This window comes from Puma concolor, chromosome A2 (genome assembly GCF_028749965.1).
Source record: "Puma concolor isolate L17-30 chromosome A2, mPumCon1.1.hap2, whole genome shotgun sequence".
Taxonomy (NCBI): Eukaryota; Metazoa; Chordata; class Mammalia; order Carnivora; family Felidae; genus Puma; species Puma concolor.
In genome coordinates, this window is record NC_141668.1 from 2,902,938 (window position 1) to 2,922,245 (window position 19,308).

At 60.1% G+C, this 19,308-nt stretch overlaps 1 long non-coding RNA gene across 1 annotated transcript in view; it reads right to left on the bottom strand.

Annotated features, from left to right (window-relative positions):
- Nucleotides 1-3,235: 3,235 nt before the first annotated feature.
- LOC147582921 (uncharacterized) overlaps nucleotides 3,236-19,308 on the bottom strand; it is a 30,024-nt gene continuing 13,951 nt past the window's right edge. The window contains exons 2-3 of the long non-coding RNA XR_015242577.1: nucleotides 11,726-11,829; nucleotides 3,236-3,398 (exon numbers count right to left, since the gene is read on the bottom strand). This is a non-coding gene — a long non-coding RNA (uncharacterized LOC147582921). The remainder of the gene's footprint in view (nucleotides 3,399-11,725; nucleotides 11,830-19,308) is intronic.

Below are 19,308 nucleotides of genomic sequence, written 5' to 3' on the forward strand. Positions count from 1 at the left end.
AGGCCCCCCACTTCTGCCGCCTTCCTTCGTTCCTGGCTAGGAAGTGAATCCAAACTAAGATCAGGGAGCTTGACAAAGTCACCTCCCCACCTCCCCCCATGTTCAGTTTCACAAGGAAAAGTTAACGGCTTGGTGCAGAGGCTGGGCTGGGGTCATCAGGCTGCTTGGTAGGAAGAGGGGGCAGCTGAGGGCCTGTGACTCTGGGGACCTCGGGAGGGTCCTCTAGCTCTGCCCCCCAACCCACCTCTCCTTGGCTCCCCAGTGCCTGTCATTCAGTCCTAGGAGGACAGAGAGCCCTTGAACTGGGAAAGGTCCCACCCTGGAGGTGGGGGCAGCCACCCATGCCTTCTCCCGGCTTCTCTGCACCGGCCAGGCTTTCCCGAGTTTTCCTTGGGAGGGAGGGGTCTTGAGCATCCTGAAGCTGCAGGGGCTGGAAGTGAGCCTGCAGTGACCCCTACGGGGAACCGGGGCCTGAGGGCATGGGCGGCTCTCCCAGGGTCCTCAGCTGTGGTTTCCACACCGTAACATGAGTCTTGGGCTCAGTGACCTGAGAATCAGATAAACCTGTGCCAGGGGGTAAATGATGTGCTGTACGCACCTGCCGTGGGAATCCTGAGCCCGTGTGCACGTGGAGGTCCATCCCTGTCCGGTGCGGGCGCACCTGCGTACGAAGAGCCGGGGACCGGTGTCGGTGACCCCCACACGCAGGCTCGGTCCTGGGGCCTCACCATGGCTTCTTCCTGGCCCCCTCTCTCGGCTTCCTTCCCAGGACCTCAGGGGGTCAGCTCGCAGCCTGGAGGTGGGGACAGTGTCCAGCTGTTTACCGAGGGCAGTGACCTAGCTCAGACACCCAGCCGGCCCTCTGGGGAGCACAGGTGGGCGCAGGCACCCGGTGCCGACAGCCCTGCCCCCGAGCAGGCCGCCCACTGCACCCCTAGCGCGCGCCCCCAGCTCGCCCTCGAGGTCTGTTTCCACACTTGGCAAGGAGGTGGCCTTGACCCTGGAGCCGCTGTGTGTTCGGTCCCCAAGGATGGAGCCCACCACAAGATGCTCCAAACATCTCCTGATTACATTCCGGAACGCGTTTCCACCTGTGATACCGGGGGGGGGGGGGGGGGGGGTAAGTTCGGTGCCCGCGTGTCCCGGTCGGGACTGGGTCCGCCTGCCGAGTGACGGTGCCCTAAGTGAATTGGAGGCTTCTGGTCCTGTCCTGTGGAAGGAGGCAGCTCGGGGCTGGCGAGGTAGGCATGCCCTCCTGGGGGCGGGGTAGCTTCTCAGAGACAGAACGAGTCCGGGTGCGCGCAGGTGGGGAGCCGCGGGCACGGTTCCATCCGGTTCCATCCGGATTTACTCACTGGGAGGTGGATGCATTTCCTCCCTCTGCCACAGCAAAGTGCTGTTTAAAACAATCACCACAAGTGTGCGGGGGCCTAAAACAACCTGCACTTACTACCCTGCTGCTCTGGAGGTCAGAGTTCTGAAGCGGGTCTCAGCGGGTTCAAACCAAGGTGGTGGCCTGGAGGCTGCAGGGGAGGGTGCGTTTCCCTGACAAAGTCCGGCTTCCAGCTACACCTGCAGCCTGGCTGGGGCCCCGCCTCCACGCCCGGGCCCAGAACCGCAGCCTTGGCTTCTGACGGGTCCTCTTTCTGCCTCTGACCGTCCTGCTTTCCTGGGATAAAGACCTTCGTGAGTCCGCTGGACCCACCCAGGGGATCCGGGATAATGTCTCCATCTCAAGATTGTAGTCACATCTGCAGAGTCCCTTCCTTCTGCCGCGTAAGCTCAGGCCACCACAACAGGCCCCAGAACGGGCCGCATAAATAGCCCGGTGGCTCTGGAGGCTGAAAGTGCGAGAACGAGGTGTGGGCAGCTTTGGCGTCTGGTGGGGACCCGCTCCCCGGTCCACTGATGGCAGCCTCTCTCTGTGTCCCCAGCGGCTGAAGCGGGGAGGGGGCCCTGTGGGGTCTCTCTCATACGGGCACTGAGCCCATCGTGGGGGCTCCACCCTCGTGAGCCAGACACTTCCCGAAGCCCCAGCTCCTGACACCGTCATATTGAAGATGAGCTTCCAACACGTGAATGTGGGGCTCGCAAAGTCCCCACCGGGAACACACGCGCAGGCTCCGGGGCCTGGGACGGCGGCATCTCTGCGGGGCCATAATGCTGACGCAGCAGGTCTGCGGGATCAGGCAGGGATGTCCCGAGAGCTGCACACCTCACCCTCTGCTCCCCTGACGTCTGCACCTCGGAGCCCATCCAGGATTCACCTGTGCGTCTCCGGACGGCGGGCCCAGTTCTCCCTAGCCTGGTGTCTCTCACCTTGCGAGCGAGGCTCACCCGCCAGAATCCTGGCCTCATCGACATCTCCTGAGTCAGAAGCTCCTCCTGGAGTCCGGGGTGTGGCTTGGGAATCCGTGTTTTCAACAAGCCCCTCGGGTCATTGGCACGCACGCTAAGATCTGACCATCTCTTGGACGCAATGAGCCGTCGGCTAACAAACTAGGAACCGGCGAAGCTGGGACCTCCCCGTGGCCCCCGCGTCTGGCCCCCCCAGGCCTCAGTGAGCACACCCCATTATCTTGCCCCTCTGCCTGTGTGTTCTGTTTGTCTCCCCCACCAGACCGGGTTCCAGAACTGGAACCCTGAGGCAGCGCCTGGCGAGGGCTCCGTGAAGGAGCTCCCGGCTCCCTGGCCGCACCCTGTAATTTTGGGTGGCCGTGGCACCCCCCCTCCCCCCACTGACCCGAAGGGATTCAGGAAACAGAAACCGGTTACGATTTGTATTCAGAGCCTTCCCGAGGTTGGGATTCAAAGTTAAAAACCTGCTCGGTTCTTTTTTTTTTTTTTCCAGCTGCACTTACAGATATTAAATGTTCTGCACATAAGCCCTTCGAATCTGCCTCCTGGGGGACAGGGGGTGCAGTGAATCGGGCACTGGGCTGGGGACGGGAGGGGGTGCCGGTTCCGACCATCATTAAGTCGCTGAGCCGCTCGGGGCGAATCTCCACACCTCTGTGGACTTCCAAGATGAAGGTTTGGGAAGAGTCCCCTCTGCCACTGCGATCTACGTGGGATTTCTCCTTCCACAGGTGGCCAGGCGAGGGGATAGTTTCTAGGCTAATTGAGCATTGCCCCCAATTCCACCCTATCAAAAAAATAAAAAAAAAAAAAAAAAAGAAAGAAAGAGGCTCTTGATTATTCACGTATGAGAACACGGCTTTAAATAGCACCTCAATCTGCTTCCTCACCCACCGAGCCAGGGTCTCTGCGGGGAAGCAGTTGCCCACGGGAACCTTCTCCAGTCTCCATCCGAGAGGAGTGTGCCAGGTGGGAGCCGCCTCCCCCACCAGGGAGGGGACCTGCTTTCGTCTCATCTCCGCGTGCTGGTGATTCTCATGCTATGACAATTAAAAAGATGGAGAAAAACCATTTGCATTTTTCCTGGGTGTTAATGACCTTCCAAGCCAGTGTTCAATTGTCGAGTTTAAAACAGTGGAGCGCAGACTGCATGAATAATTCAGCCGACCCTGAGCTCTCCACGCACAGGGTAAAACCTCATTTGTGACCTACTTCCTAAAGTTGGAGCCGCTCATGTAATCTCTACACTCGGCTTCCGTTTCTTGAGGTGTGCGTTATTTTACTCAGAGATAGCACATCCTAAGTAAACTTGCTGTCAAGGTGTGAGGACTTAAATCAATGACACAGAGACCTAATTTATTTTACATCACCCGGAGCCGTAAATTTAATTAATTCTCCGTCTTGGGCACGGACGCACCTAGTGGCTCCCTGGGATCTGGCTCCGGTCGGCTTTGTAAACACACAGACCAAAAAGGAGGCACAGAGGGGCGCAGGCGCTCATGGTGGCCTCAGGGAGTCGAGGGCCCTGGGGGTCGCGGGCCGGGGCCGGGGCCGGGGCCCCTGCCGGACTGTGGGCTGTCGGAGCCCAGAGGGTCCTAGGGTGACGGTGCCGAGCAGGTGAGCCCGTGGCTCCCGTCGGGCACTGCACGTTTTCCCCGGAGCCTCCGATCTGCAGACGGAGGCTAATCCTCACCCAGCACGTGGCGGGGACGCTTCTGGCCCATCACACGGGCTCTGCTGGGTCCAAGTCACAGACACGCAGCCCCAACCCCGAGGCCATTAAAACCGGATTTCAGGGCCGGGGGTTGGGCGTGCTTACTGCAAAGCGCTCCCTGGGTGTCCGTGATCAATATTATTGTCCTATGGCTGCCTTGCAAACCACAAACTTGGGGGCTTCAAACCACGCAAATGCCTCCCAGTTCTGGACGCCAGGGGTCTGAAATCAAGGTCGCGGCAGCGCCCTGCTTCCTCCGAGACCTGCGAGGAACGGGGGGGGGGGGGGGGGGGGGGGGGTGTCCTTCCTCCCTCTTCCAGCTTCTGGCGGATGCACACGGCCCCTGGTGCTCCTGGGCTGGCAGCTGGCTCCAGCCTTTGCCTTCATCCCCGCAGGGCCGCCTCCCTGCGCGTCTGGCTTCACTGCTGGCTCTCCTTGGCGCCCCAGGCACGTTGGAGTAGTGCCCCCCGCACTCCGGTCTGACCTCATGTCACCTAACTGCATCCCTGGCGACCCTATTTCCCAATAAGGCCGCAGTCACAGATGCAGGGGTCAGCGCGTTCACACGTCTTCTCGAAGCTTCAGTTCAGCGGGTAGCAGGACTGGGAGGGACTCGTCCACTTAGGTCCTAAGCGAGTATGAGCTTGGAGAGTTTTCTTTCTTTTTTTTCCTTTTAATTAATTCATTCATTTTTTAAATGTTTGTTTTTGAGAGAGAGAGAGAGAGAGAGAGAGCGCGGGAGGGAGAGAGCGAGCGGGGGAGGGGCAGAGAGAGAGAGGGAGACACAGAATCCGAAACAGGCTCCGGGCTCCGAGCTGTCCACACAGAGCCCGACGCGGGGCTTGAACCCATGGACCGTGATCATGATCTGAGCCGAAGTCGGACGCCCAACCCACTGAGCCCCCAGGCGCCCGAGAGCTTTTCTATTGCTTCGGCTGCTAATCCGCACCCACAGTAAGTGCTTAGTCGGGTCCTACATTTATTAGCACTGGGTTTCCCACCCTGAAAGACTGATTATCGAGTGCTCCCAGGCTGGAGTGAGCGAGGGACGGGGAGACTGTGATACGTGCCACTGTCATTCACCTGGGCTTTGGGGGGCACATTTGAAAAACGTCTGACCCACCATAGGGTGCTGGTGAGGGAGGGAGGTGTTTTCTTTATTTTTTTTTTAAGTTTATTTCTTTATTTGTGGGGGGAGGGGCAGAGAGGGGGAGAGAGAGAGAGAGAGAGAGAGAGAGAGAGAGAATCCCAATCAGGCTCTGCACTGTCAGCACCGAACCTGACGTGGGGCTCCGTCCCACGAACCGTGAGATCAGGACCTGAGCCAAAATTGAGAGTCAGACACTCAACCGACTGGGCCCCCCAGGCGCCTACGGAGGTGTTTTCAACGAAGATTCATCTTCCTACGAAAACTCCGTGTGTAACTTGTTCACACCTCTACCGAAATACTCGTTAATACTATAAAGAGGTTACCCTGCTGGGGCCCGGACCTACTGAATCCCCAGATACTCGCCTTGTCGTTTCCCAGAAAGACCGGATCTTTCCGACAGCCCCCTGCCCGCTGAGAGCACGGCACCTTAAGCAGTCCCTTAACAACATCTCCAGCCTTTCCCGTTTGAACAGTTCGATCAGCTGGGAGTGCGTTTGCCTGCGAGTAACAGGAAACCTAACTCACGGGGACCGAAACCAGCCCTTTCTTCTCTGCAAAGAGGCAGGCAGACGTGGTATAGCTCTGTGTCCTGTGGCTCTCTTGGCCTTTCTGTCATTTTCTGTGCATGATCTCCCGGGCTGCTGTGACAGAGCACCACAAACATCCGCGGCTCACCCCCCGCCCCCCAGCGGGCCACAGGACACCCGGAGTCAGCTGGGGCTGGGATGCCTGGCTGCCCTACCGCCATATTGGACATGAATGTCCACAGACCTCTGGAGCCCGGAAGCTTCCACCCAAGGCCACATGCCCCCGGGTCAGGCTCTACCTGGAGCTCGGGCCTCGCCCTCAAGCTCACTGCCCTCCCACACTCCCAGGGCCCAGAGAGGCCAGGTTCTCTCGCTCTCCAGAAAGGATATCTCACTGGATCTCCCCACGCACGGCAAGACTCAAACTTCAGTCAGACGTTTTCTGCACCCGATGGAAAAAACACCACTCGAGTCCCGATGTGGCTTCAGGTAAGAGCATCATGAGGTGCTGAGGGTCAGACACAGCGGAGGGTGACGGTGACCATATGTTCCGCTGTCCCCAAGCGTCACTGCTGTCCTCGTAACAGGTTCTGAATGACCCCCGCCTGACATCGTCTGTCAGCCCCACCTCCCTTGACGCAGCTTAAATCTGGAAAAGGGGAAACCCGTGTGCTGACAGCCCAAGTAACTTGTTCGGGCTCACGCAGTTAGTGATGCTGAGTTTACCCCAAGTGGCTTCTGATCCCGGGGACCACGAGGCCACACCGCTGATAACGCCACCAGGCGTGCGGTGACCCAGCGGACAGAGCGCACGGTAGGGGCACTGACGGTCTGCCAGATGGGTAGACGGTTGTCTTCGCTTTGCGTGCAGGGCGGAGAGTTTCTGAGGCAAGTCGCATGTTGAAGAGACTCCCGCATCGTCTCTCCCCACGCGCACCCACGGGGGACGGTGTGGTCAGGCGCCGCGGGCAGCTCCTCGCCTCGTGGGCTCAGTCCCTCATCTGGAGCCGGAGAGGTGGGAAAGCCCACCATCGGGTCTCGTGACGGGTGGCAAGGCTGTCCAGGCAGCAGACTTGTGACTTCGTAGGTTTTGGCTTAACATCGTTGATGGGATGACATCGTTCCGGACCTGAATGGACCCTGAGGTGGCAGACGGAGCCACAGCCACCGAATGGGACTGTGAGGGTGCGGGAGGTGACCGGATCTGACCTGTGCACTTTACCAACGAGGATACGGGACACAGAGCTGTGACGCGTCTACTTCTCTCGGACTGTCTCTTGTTCTTCATCTCATTACCAGAAGATTCCAGGGAAGGTGGGACTAGACCCCAGGAGTTCAGGTCTCTGTCCAAAGGCCCTGCCTCCACCCGGGCTGCACACCCAGCGGGTCAGGCGTGGCCGTCCTGGGGCAGACGGCCACCACGCACACACTGTGGCACCTCCACAAGCTGAGCCACGGCTCGGAAACCCACTTCCCAGGGGGGAGTTTAACGGCGGCTGGCCTGTCCCGCTAGACCTCAACCAAGCCAGCGGTCAGGAGGTATCTCAGGGCGTTTCCAGAAGCATGGGCTGAAGAGCGGGGGCCCAGGGCTGTCCCCCTCCTGGGCCACCCAACCCTCGGTCCAGGAGGGATTGGCAGCTGTGGCTCCCAAGGGGGTGGGCCGGCATCAGCCTCCAGATGACCACCAGAACCTTGGCCAAGAATTGACTGCGTCTCACGATCCACAGCCGCCATCACCACCAGGCAGACCGATGCATAGTTGGGCCACCATAGTTGGGCTCAGAGGTTTACATCGTTTCACCCCACGTACCCCAGTCCGGCTTATCAGGCGCAAATAGACTGAAATGGAAGACGGTGTCCTGGAGGTGAGGGGAGCTTGGGGGTGGGGGACAGCTGGGGCCGCCCTGCACTGGCTGCCCTGCACCCGCCCGTCCCTCACCAGCCCTCGCCCGTGAGCACGGTCCCCCCCCCCCCCCCCCCCCCCGGGCAGCCGGCCATGGTGGCGCCCTTCCACCCGTCAGCTGCCTTCCAGCTGCTGAGGGCCCCGCCCCCACCCACGGCCTTCCCTTCCTGACACCCAGCACGGGTACAGCCACTGGCCCGCAGGCACCGGGAGCTGGTCCACCCGCCTGGTAACTGACTCCCCTTTCCTGCATGCAGAAGCCCTTGACCAGTGACAGTCCGGGGCGAACGGCGATCCCCTTGGCCGATCCCTGGGGGAGCCGGGGTGAGGCCCCTGGGAACTCACCCTGCCTGGGTGCGTGGGGGGGTGGGGGGGTCACCTGGGGGCTGGGGCCTGGGGAGGGCCCCGGGGGCGGGCAGAGGCCTCGAACCCTGTGGAACAGCTCGGGCAAGGCTGTGGCGGCTCCATACCGAGTCCTGAGGCTCAAAGGGGACCAGGCTGATTCAGGAGCCGCCCCTCTGGGGACCTCAGCGTCCATGTGCCAAGTGGGGGTGAGGACTCGGGTCCCTCCCAGCCCTTAAATCCTAAGAAGCCATTCTGCAAATCTCTGAATCTCCAGGTACGTCCCTTGCCCCGGCGAGGGTCTCCGGGCGGACCCCAAACCAGACGGCAGGCAACGCAGGCCAGCACTCTTGGGAGGGGCGGTGTCGCTGCACATTCGTTAGCGGCTCCCGTCCCATGTAGGCTCAGCGACGGGACCAGCAGAAGGGCTGACGCCGGCCGTACCTGAGCTGGACGACAATGGCATTTAAACAAAACATTTAGGCCTCGTTGCCACTACGAGGGTGAAGAAGTTTACGGGTGAAGAAATTGCAAAGTACTCGAACGTGGTTGCACAACCAGGAGGTTTCAACGTGTGAATACGGAGGGGGGCACACAGCAGCTGGGGTGTGGGACTGGGGGGAATAGGGGCACCCGGGACGCGTGGGTTCCACCCAAGAGGACGGGTTGCCGGGGCCATTCACAGTAGGGCGAGTTCCCGGTGGGGAGAGAAGACGGCGGGGCCGCCGTGGACACCTCTGGTCGAGGCGCCGGCAGGGACGTCGGAGGCCGGGGGACACGTCATCGCTCACCAGGCCCCCGCACACCTGGGTGTTCTCGGTGCGAAACGCCCTCAGCGATGGTTCAGAGAGGCGCACCCAGGAAAGTGAATGGAGACGTCACCGTGGTCAGTGGGCGTGAGGGGCGTCCGCGTGGCCGTGGGCGCCACTCTGCTCTGCCCACTCGGGCGCAGGGCCCCTTGGTGGACCCTTTAGCGGGGGACCCTGGAGCTGGAACGCGCGCTGCCCGCCCCCGAAGCAGGTGTGAGGCCGTGGGCAGGGGGCGTCCACTTCCACGTCCACGCGGCCCCAACTCGGTGCAGCCCGGCCTGTGGAAGCGGAGCGCCGGCTTTGCGCGGCTCCCCGTAACTAGACGTGCCTCCCGTTCCAAAGATTTCGTCTCTAAGCCCACGCGTGGCTCATTTCCGGGCGGGGCGGCTCCAGTCTCCGCAGCTAATACTCCCAAACCTCTCCCGTCTCTCCTCCCGGCTTCTCGGCGCTCCCCACGCACCCGGGAGCCAAGGAGAGCGGCTTTGATAAATCTATCAGCTATAACAGCCGGGATTCAGGCCACTTCTCAGATGAGTGGCAAATCTGTCATAAAGTCCTTAGCGCTGAGCCCCGGTGAATTTAAGGGTAAGCCCCGGATACTTATTAAACTGGAGGCCTTACAGAAAAAGGTATCCCTTTTTTTTTTTAATGCAGTAAAATTCCTTTAGAAATATCTCCTGCCCCGGTTTGCTGAGTTCCGCGAGACCCCGCTAAGACACCCGGAGACAGTAAGTCCCACGTCTGGCCTGCAGCTTCTCACCGCTGTGGGGCTTAACTGGTGCCAGCATCCCGGTCTCCCGGAAACGTGCCTCGCACTTTTTGTTGAGTTACTCTGCTCGTTTGGAGCTTGGAGGTTTGCGCGTGTGTGCGCGCGCGGCTGCATCGTGCACACACGTGGGCACACGCGTGTGAGCAGAGGGTTGTGCGCGCCGCCGCGGGCAGGGGACACGGCTGCCCAGTCTGCGGGCACAGCTCTGCTCTTGCGGGCCCGATGAGCGCTGAAGGTACCGACGGGGGCGCGTCCACGAGGCCACGTGGGGACAGAGACACCGCCCCACTCCACCTGCACACACAGCCCGCGGCTGGCCTCCCGCGGTGGTGGGGGTGGGGCCAGGGCAATGATGCAGGAGGGCTTTACATGTTCGAGCAGGAGCCCTGTCTCAGCTTGGGGTCTGCCTGCGGGGCCCCAGAGCCGGCCGTGGGTGCTGGAGGGGCGGCCACTCATCAGACGGCCCGATGGCCTTGCACGCGACCCTCTTCAGTCCTCCCTCTCCTGCCTCCCCGGCCAGGCGTAAAACGAGAGCCGAGGTGATCCGATCGGTGGGTGACTCAGGGTTCTGGAGGGTGAGGGCTTCCTTCTCTTCCGTGGACGGGGGGGCATACGTGGCTCTCCGGGTGACTGAAGTGACACCCCCTTCCCTGTCCACAGGGAAATCCAAACCCAGATAAGTCAGAGGACTTGGCCGGGCATGCGATTCACTGGCAGAGTTCGGAGAGGAACAAGGGCCCCCCAGCCCCTAGCTGTTTGTCTTTAACACAGTTCACATTCAACGTAAGGTTCAGAGCAGTTTGCAAACCACGCTGAGGACTAGGAGTCTAGTCCACTTCTGGGGGTGCTGTGGGAGGAGGGGGCATACGGGCCCCAGGACAGTCCGCTCCGGCGGGCGGAGGGGCCCGGTCACTGTCCATGGTGCCCCAGGCCAGAGGGGACAGAGTCAGCTAAGAACAGAGGATTCACAAAATGGCCTGGTTCCGGCAGAAGACGACCACCCTGGGGACACGTGCCCCCATCAGTGAGCAGACGCCCGCGGACGAGACCAAGGTGTTGGCCCCGCTGACGGATGGCGTCCACACTGCATTTGCTGGAATGGGGGCATTAGCCGGCTTGGTAGGCATGATAACAGGGTGGTGGTCACGTTCCTAAAAAGCCTTTATCTATTAGAAATGCATACGGTCAGGGCACCTGAGGGGCTCAGTCGGCTAAGCATCTGACTTCAGCTCATGTCATGATCTCACAGTTTGTGGGTTTGAGCCCCACGTCGGGCTCTGTGCTGACAGCTCGGAGCCTGGAGCCTGCTTCGCATTCTGTGTCTCCTCTCTCTCTGCCCCTCCCCTGCTCGCACTCTCACTCTCTCTCTCAAAAATAAACATTAAAAAAATTTTAAGAAAATTAAAAAAAAAAAAAACCTGCCTTCCAAAAAAAAAAACCACAACCACTTAGTAAGTATAGGAAGTGGACATTTAGGGGGAAAGTCAAACATTCCACCTCTCTTGTTGACGTTTCTTTCAGATACAAAGTGGGTGGATGTGAGTTGCCTGGGACCACGACACTGTGTTATTTATAAGTAGATTTCCCCGCAGAATTACCATGTTTTGTCTTCACGTAGAGAAGGACATTTTCTCGTAGCTTCACAGAGAATCTCAAGGTCACGGACCCGAGGGTTATGTAGGTCTAGCCTCAGACGCAGGGACAGACGTTCTTCCCCCGAAGCCCCAAGTACCAACTGAGCCTACAAGTGTCTGTTTCCCTCTCCTGCTGCAATGAATCCTCACGCCATGTCCCGGCCTCATCCAGACGCGACCCCGGGCAGAGGAGGGCTGAGGAGTGACTGGGCCCAGAGGCTGACCAGACCCTGCCCTGCCACGTGGTATCGACCGCCCGGCTTCCCTCTTTGTTCACGTGCTGTCGTCGGACACTGATTTTGGTTACAGAATCTCCCCAGTGCATAGTTTTTTGAAATCATTTTATGAGAATAAAGACCCAGACACAACATAGAGCCACCCCGTGCTAAACAATGAAATTGACATTTTATCCTTCAAAATGTTTCAGTGTCTTTAGAAACACAGACACTCTGTGGTGGGGGGGGAGAGATGCTATATTTTCATTCATTTCTGAGCGTTTATATCCAGTTTTAGACTCACCTTCACCCATGGTTGGTTGGTGGGTTATTCTCCAAAAGTAATTAGGCAATTAACTCGGTCTCGGAGTTTCCATTTCGAAGTCAGGCATGGATTAATAACCACGGCTGCCACGAAAAAGAGACGCCGAGAGAATGCTGGTTATTCCTCATCGGAAGCAAGGGTCTGGAACTCTGAGGTGGATTTTTGTCCGTCTGGTTCTCGGCTGTGTTCACCGTGCCGAGGACAGAGGTCCCCAGGAAACATTTGTTGTATGAATGAATGAACAGGCAAATGAGTGTGTGTCAACAAGACGGAGATCTTTAAAAGGTAGATAATGCCGCGTTAGTCCGATCACCTGTTCCGTCAGCAAGGGGAGAAGGTGCATCCCAGCCCCCAGCGCGGTGCTGGCCCACGGGGGCCCCACTAGACATCTGTGGAGTGAGCAAACAGCATCACTCCAAGCTGTGATTCTTGGCCTCAACTGGCTCCTAGCCTGGGTGGGTGTCCCTACCATCCCGAACAAGACACCAGGGCCACAGCTGGGGCGCTTTTCTTTTCCTTAAATTGTTTTTGTTCTTCTTCTTCTTTTTTTAATCTTTATTTATTTTTGAGAGAGAGAGAGAGAGAGAGAGAGAGAGAGAGAGAGAGAGAGATACGGAGGGTGAGCATGGGAGGAACAGAGAGAGAGGGAGACACAGAATCCGGAGCAGGTTCCAGGCTCTGAGCGGTCAGCACAGAGCCCGACGCGGGGCTCGAACTCACAGACCGTGAGATCATGACCTGAGCCGAAGTCGACGCCCAACTGACTGAGCCACCCAGGAGCCCCAAATTGTTTTTGTTCTTTGATGATTCATTCACTTATCTGTTTTTCACGGGAGCGTAGTTGACCCACAATGTGCCCTGAGTCTCCGGGGTACGACGCAGTGACCAGGCAAGTGTGGACACCGTGCTGTGCTCAATGCAGGTGCAGCCTTGTGCTGTGGCCACACAATGGTACCTCAGCACCGTTGGCGAGATTCCCTGCGCTGTCTCTTTCATCCCTGGGGCTCGTTCGGCCACAACCGGAAGCCTGCCTCTCCCCCGCCCCCACCCCCTCTGGCCACCACCAGTGTGCACTGGGGCATCTGTCTCTGCTTTGCCCTTGTTTCTGCATTTGTTGTCGTTGTTTTAGACTTCCCTATACAATTGAGATCATGTGGCATTTGCCTTTCTCTGTCTGACTTCCTTCACTTCGCACAACACCCTCTGGGTCCAACTGTGTGGTTGCAAATGGCGAGATCTCCTTCTTTTTTAGGGCTGAGTAATGTTCCACTGTGCACACACCACACTTTATCCATTCACTCGGGACACTCGGGCTCCTGCAGGTGCTGGTGCGGTGATGGGGGGGGGCACCTGGGGCTTCTTTCCTACGATGCAGCCCAGAGCAGGTCAGCTCCCGGGCACCCATGTCCCTCTCTCCCTCTGGGCCCTTGTGTCGGGACCACCCTGTGCCCCAAACGCCCCGTCTCACTTTCTCCAAGTTGACTCAGATGCCCCTCCCCTGGTGGCTTTCTGCACATGCGGGCCAGTGGCAGGGGACAGTGACGGAGCAGCGGGGGCCCCAGTCCTACGGCACGTTCGTGCACAGGGTGGAGCCCACCTCCTCGGAGCCGGCCCTCTCTGCAGACCGGGGATATGTTCCCGGGACAAGGACACCATGAGGGTGCCGGGAGGACCGAATCCGGCACAGGAGGCCTGGCCGTGTGTTGGCAGCTGCTGGCCCGGGGCACACGCTCTGCCCCCCTGTGCCCCGGCCTCCCCCGGGGCCACGTGACGAGCCCTTCCAAGTGCCCACGGAGAGGACGCGCAGAGCGTTCTCAGGCTGTGAGGACCCCAGAGGTGGGAATGCCTCCACGTGCCCTTGTTTGACACCCTATCCTGTGCCAGGGAGCACTCACGTCCGTGCTCTGGCAATGCAGTCACTTGCAGCTTTCCAGAACCTTGTGGGTCCGCTTCTCAGCCGCTCCCGTGGCATGGGCTTGATGCGCGAGGAGGGTCCAGAAGGGACAAGTGACTCGGTCAAGCTCCAGAACTTGTTGGTGGCGGCACTGGGCTCGGACCCAAAACTTGACCTTCCTCATGTGGGTTCCCTCATGGAACTCGTCTGCAGGCGACGGTGACAGGGACGGTGATGATGATGGTGGCTAACCTGTAGGAGCACTTGTATTGCAGCCGTACCCAAGGCCCCTCGGGTTTCATTTCTTTCTTTTTTGTTTTTTAAGTCGGCTCCACACCCGATGTGGGGCTTGAACCCACAACCCTGAGGTCAAGCCTTGCATGCCGCAAAGACTGAGCCAGCCAGGCACCCCGCACAGGACTTCGTTTCATCCTGACGGCAGCCTGATGAGGTTGGTGCTCTTCGTATCACCCCCGTTTCACAGAGAGGCAAACTGAGGCTTAGCAGGATTGAGCGTCTCCCCGTCACACTGTCCACACGAGGGAGGGCCAGCCCTGGCTGCTCGGTGGCTGTGACAATGTGGCTTAGGAGGGTGGGGCGACGCTGCGGACCCACAGCTGGGTTGTAGGGCATGTGTTGAATGCCGTCCAATACAGGAAGGAGCCACAAGTACCCCAGCATCTGCAGCCTGCGGTGGGGCAGCACCCAGGGGTCTCCGCGGCAGTGGGCGGGCCCTGACCTCCCCCGAGTTTCTGAGAAAGGAGCTGTGGGGAGGCAGGGCCACTGCAGGGCCCGGACGGGGTCATGACACAGCAGAGCAGTGGGGGGCCTGAGGCAGCACCGGTGGGGACAGGGTGCGGGTCAGGCCCCCGGACCGGCTTCAAGCTCAGGACTGGAGAGGCAGAGAGCTCCTGAGGGCTCCTGGCCCGAGACGTGGGGGGTGTGACTGAGGGGCGGGGTTTCTGGGTTCTCTGGGATTGGAGGTGTGCCCCCCAAGATGCCCGCGGTCGGATCCCCAGAACCTGTGGATATGGGACCTTGGGTGGTGGAGGGGACTCTGCAGACGTGATCGGGACCTGGGATAGGGGACTGCCCGGGTCATCTGGGTGGGCCCCGTCTGGTCACAAGGGTCCTTTCCCCGCCACGGCCGGAGGGAGGTGTGAGCACGGAGAAGGCGGGAGGGGCGCCGTGTCGCTGGCACCCCAGGGGGAGGGAGGGCCAGTAGCAGAGTGTGGGCACCCCTGGGAGCTGGAAAGGTAAGGACATGGATCCCCCCCCTGCAGCCTCCGCAAGGAACCAGCCCTGTGGACACCCGCCTGTAGCCGGCGGCGGCCTTCCGACCCGCAGAATTGTGAGCCAGTGAGTTTGTGTTGTTTCAAAGCCACTGCGTCTGGTCCTCTGTCACGGCAGGAACGGGAAGCTACGACCATCTAGAACAGGACCTAAAGCCCAGAACTGGTTCCTACATCTTCCCCCAGGTTGCCGGAGGTCGGGGAAGGTCCGAGGTTACGGAGGCAGGGAGCCAGGTGAGAGGTAACGTAACTTGGAACGGCGACAAGCCGTCCTCGGGAACAGGGCCGCGCAGGGCGTACATGACCGCTCAGGTCCCCTGGCCCCCAGTTCCAGGAGCCGGCTCGCGGACAGATGCTAACGGAGCAACTTCCTCTGCACGCGCCTCTGGGACTCACTGCGGGGGTGGGGGTGGGGGCAGGGGAGCCTCCGTGCTCTGTGACTCCTGGCGAGCTGTGTATTCCGTCCGTGCGGGCCTCCAGCGTGGGCCCTACCATCCCCGCCTCACGGGGAGGGGGGCCCGAGGGCAGGCCAACTGCAGCCACGGGGGTCCCCGGGGCGTCCGCAGGGCGGGTGAGTGGAGTTTGGATGTCAGAGCCCTGTCTCCGTGTCCAGACGCGGCTGATGAGACACAGGTGAGGGGGGGTCTGAAAGCGTGGCCCAAAGAAGCCCGACGAGCCTCAACCCGTTCCGAGATTCGGAGAGACTGGGGGCGCCGGGGACGGGCAGAGCAGGCCAAGCTCAGCGGCTGCGAGTATCCTTCCAACACCCATGTCGCCCCCGCTTTCTCCAAGAGACCAGCTCCCGGGAGCCCCGGCCTACCGGGCCCCGCTGGAGATCGGGAAATCCTTGTTGGAGGAGGACTGTTCCAGAGACAGGAAACACCCCCCACATGCACACGCACACGCACACACTCCCCATCCAGGAACCATCTCAAACCCTGAGCCGCCAGGACATTTGCCCAGGAGCCACAGCCCCCGGCACCTGCACTCTTAGGAGGCAGATTTCGCACTCGGCTCCTGGTGCCCCGGGTTAGGTGGGGACAGACCCCCAGCGTGGGGCCGGACAGACCTCTGCAGGGCGGCCTGTAACCACCGCGCACCAAGACGCGGGTGTTCCCAGCAGGAAGGGAACTGCCCTTTGCGGTCAGCACTGACCCGGAACAACCGGGCTCTGAGCACAGACCGTTCCTGGGGGCGCCGTCCTCAAACACAGCGGTCCGCCCAGTCCCAGCGGTTTGAGCATAGGGACCGGGGGAAATCCTCCCCCCCATCCCAAATAACTTCCTATCGTTGTGCTTCCGGGCCTAGATTTTCACTGTTAGATGCTCATTCCTTTGGGTGAGGCTTCCTTTACTCCGAGGAGGTTCACCAGGTCGACAGCATCCACACAAGGTGCTAATAGCTATGGGATCCTGAGGGGAGATGGGTGTAGGCAGGGGGACGCTGGGGTCAGGCGGGAAGAGGCAAGAGGACCCCCGAGAGGAGAGGAGAGTGACCCTGTCCATGTCTAGCCTGACCCACCTCCCAGCCCCCCTGCTGGTGTGCCGGGTGCCCACACTGGGAGCTGAGCAGGATCTTTTCGGGAAAGCGGTACCCGGACAATGTGGCCACAGGTTACCATGGAGACAGTTACACTTAGAAAAATTAAAATCTTTTTTAGTGTTTATTTATTTCCTTTGGGAGAGAGAGAGAGCAGGGGAGGAGCCCAGAGAGGAAGACAGAGAGGGTCCCAAGCAGGCTCCACGCCGTCAGCACAGAGCCTGATGGGGGGCTCGATCCCATGAATGGCGAGACCATGACCTGAGCTGAGATAAAAAGTCAGACGAGGGGCACCTGGGTGGCTCAGTTGGTTAAGCGGCCGACTTCGGCTCAGGTCATGATCTCGCAGTCCGTGAGCTCGAGCCCCACGTCGGGCTCTGTGCTGACGGCTCAGAGCCTGGAGCCTGTTTCGGATTCTGTGTCTCCCTCTCTCTGACCCTCCCCCGTTCATGCTCTGTCTCTCTCTGTCTCAAAAATAAATAAATGTTAAAAAAATTAAAAAAAAAAAAAAAGTCAGATGCTTAACCGACTGAGCCACCCAGGCACCCCAGGAAAATTGTTTTAAAAAAATGAAGAATTATCGCTGTAAGTAAAGAGTGCTTCACATTATAGGCTCTGGGTCCAGACTGCTTGGATTTTCGTGCGTTCCTTCCACTTGTGAGCTATGTGACCTCGACTGTCTTGGCCTCTCCGTGCCTCACTTTCCTTGCCTTTCCAATGGGCATGATGAAAGATCCCCCCTCTGGTCTTTTCTTCCATTCTTACAGTTGGGAGCGGGGCAGGCATCCCCGCCTAGAGCTCAGGGCCCAGTGAGGTCATGGAGACACCGGTGGTGTCTCATGACCCATGAATGAGACTTAAGGATGCAGGAAAGGGGGAGGGGACACACGGGGACACAGGGGAAGAGGCCCGCAGAAACGTACAAGCGACTCCTCACAGGACGCAGCCTGTGAGGGTGCTATGGGGGCCGCACGCTCACACTGACCCAGCTCTATCTGCTCAGTCCTACATGGTGCGTCAACCAATTCCTGATCGACCGTGACCCCCGGCCCCCTGCCCTTCCCCACTATTCCTTGCTCCCTGCACTCTAGGACTTGGAGGCCTTGGCTGTGGCTCATCCACCCCCGGATAATTCTGAGCCTGTTTTCCTGGCTGCCCCATGGAGGAAATCACACTGCCGTCTCAGAGCTTCTCTGGGGTGCCCTGGAGAAGCTGGAGGGTGCGGTGTCTCGGCCCCTCCACCAGGGCCCTCCCCCCCCCCCTGGGAAGGGTGCTCAGAGGAGATGCCGCCCCACCTGCCCACGACCCTGCAGAACCCCCGCCCCCCACCCCGCCCCTCTCCCTCCCTCCCTGCTGCCCGCAGCCTTGGAGCGGACGCTCGCCTGCCTCCAGCCACAGCCCTGCACCGGGGCTTCTGAAACTGTATGAAGTTATGTGCTTGGGAGGCTGACAGCAGCCTCCGGGCTCGACTTTTGATCCGCCTGAATGCTGACATCTTCAAAACAGAGCGGGTTTGCGATCTCCTGATCCTGCAGCTGCTGGTGGCGGCTCTCCTGCAGGGGTGTGGCGGGGGCGTTTACGCAGGCATGCACACGCACAGGAGGAACCAGCACGGGCGCTGTCTGTCAGGTCCAGGGCCGCTCTCGGCGTGGAGGGGAGGCTTCGGGCGGCCGGCCTCCCTTCCGCCCTCAGCCTCTGCTTCCCTCCATCTCCCCTGCTCCTACACCCCACCCCTCCCTCTCTGGGTGCCCCCTCTCCAAGCTTGGGAGGGGGTCTCCTGCGGCAGGGGCTCCTTCGGGACCCGCGTGAACGAGCCTGCAGAGGCGGCCTCCGGGCCGGTGGCGGCTGGAGAGGGCTGTGTCCTTTGAGCCCCCGGCAGGCACTTCAGGGAGGCCGGGACAGGACTGCTGGGGGAGGCTCTTAGCTGCGGGTGGCGGTGGGAACGAGGCAGAGAGAGGGACGGGGACTGACGGAGGTTGGGAGTCTCACACCAAGGTGTCACAGGGCTGGTTCCTCCTGGGGCCTCTCTCCCCAGCGCGTGGGCGGCCGTCTTCTCCCCAAGTCCTCACACCATCCTCCCCCCGTGCGTCTATGCCCTGATCTCCTCTTCTTATAAGGACACCAGTCGAATTGGATCAAGGCCACCCTGGTGACCTCCTTTTACCTCAATCACCTCCTTAAACATCGCGTCTCCAAATGCCGTCGCGTTCTGAGGTCCCGGGGTTAGGGTTCAACGTGCGAATCCGGGGAGATACAATTCAGCCCCTAACACACCCTTCTTCGCACCTTTTCCAACCTATAACGTCTGTTAGATTCTGTCCACGGCATCAGGCAAGAGGCAGAGAGGACCAACCCACAGCCTTTCTCTTTCAGGCACTTGCACGCGATTGTGCAGTAACGTGTGTGCCCCGAGCGTGGACAGGAAGCACAGGACAGCCGGAACGGTGTGGTCTGTGGTCGCGCCTGTAGACAAGGGGGCAGTTCATTGGACTTCGTGGCTGTGGGAGCAGGAAGTCTGCTCACAAGGAGGGGTGTCTGGCCTGGACCTCGAGGCGAGCAAGTTTTCTGCGGGTGGGGGTGAGGGGGAGAGTGTGCGAGCCCGGGTGCGAGGCCTGAAGATCTTCTGGTGTCCAGGGAGCTGTGGGCGAGGGGGCGGGGAGGGCTCCGAAGGCTGTGGGGGCCAGACCAGGACGGTATTCTCGAGGCCACGGGGCGCACGCGGAGGAATCCGTGACTCAGCTGGCCGCCGTGCCGGGACCCCAGGAGCAGATCTGGAGAGACGGAAGTAAGCCCAAACAGCAACCCCACCCCCACCCCCCGCCCCAGGTCAGAGAACG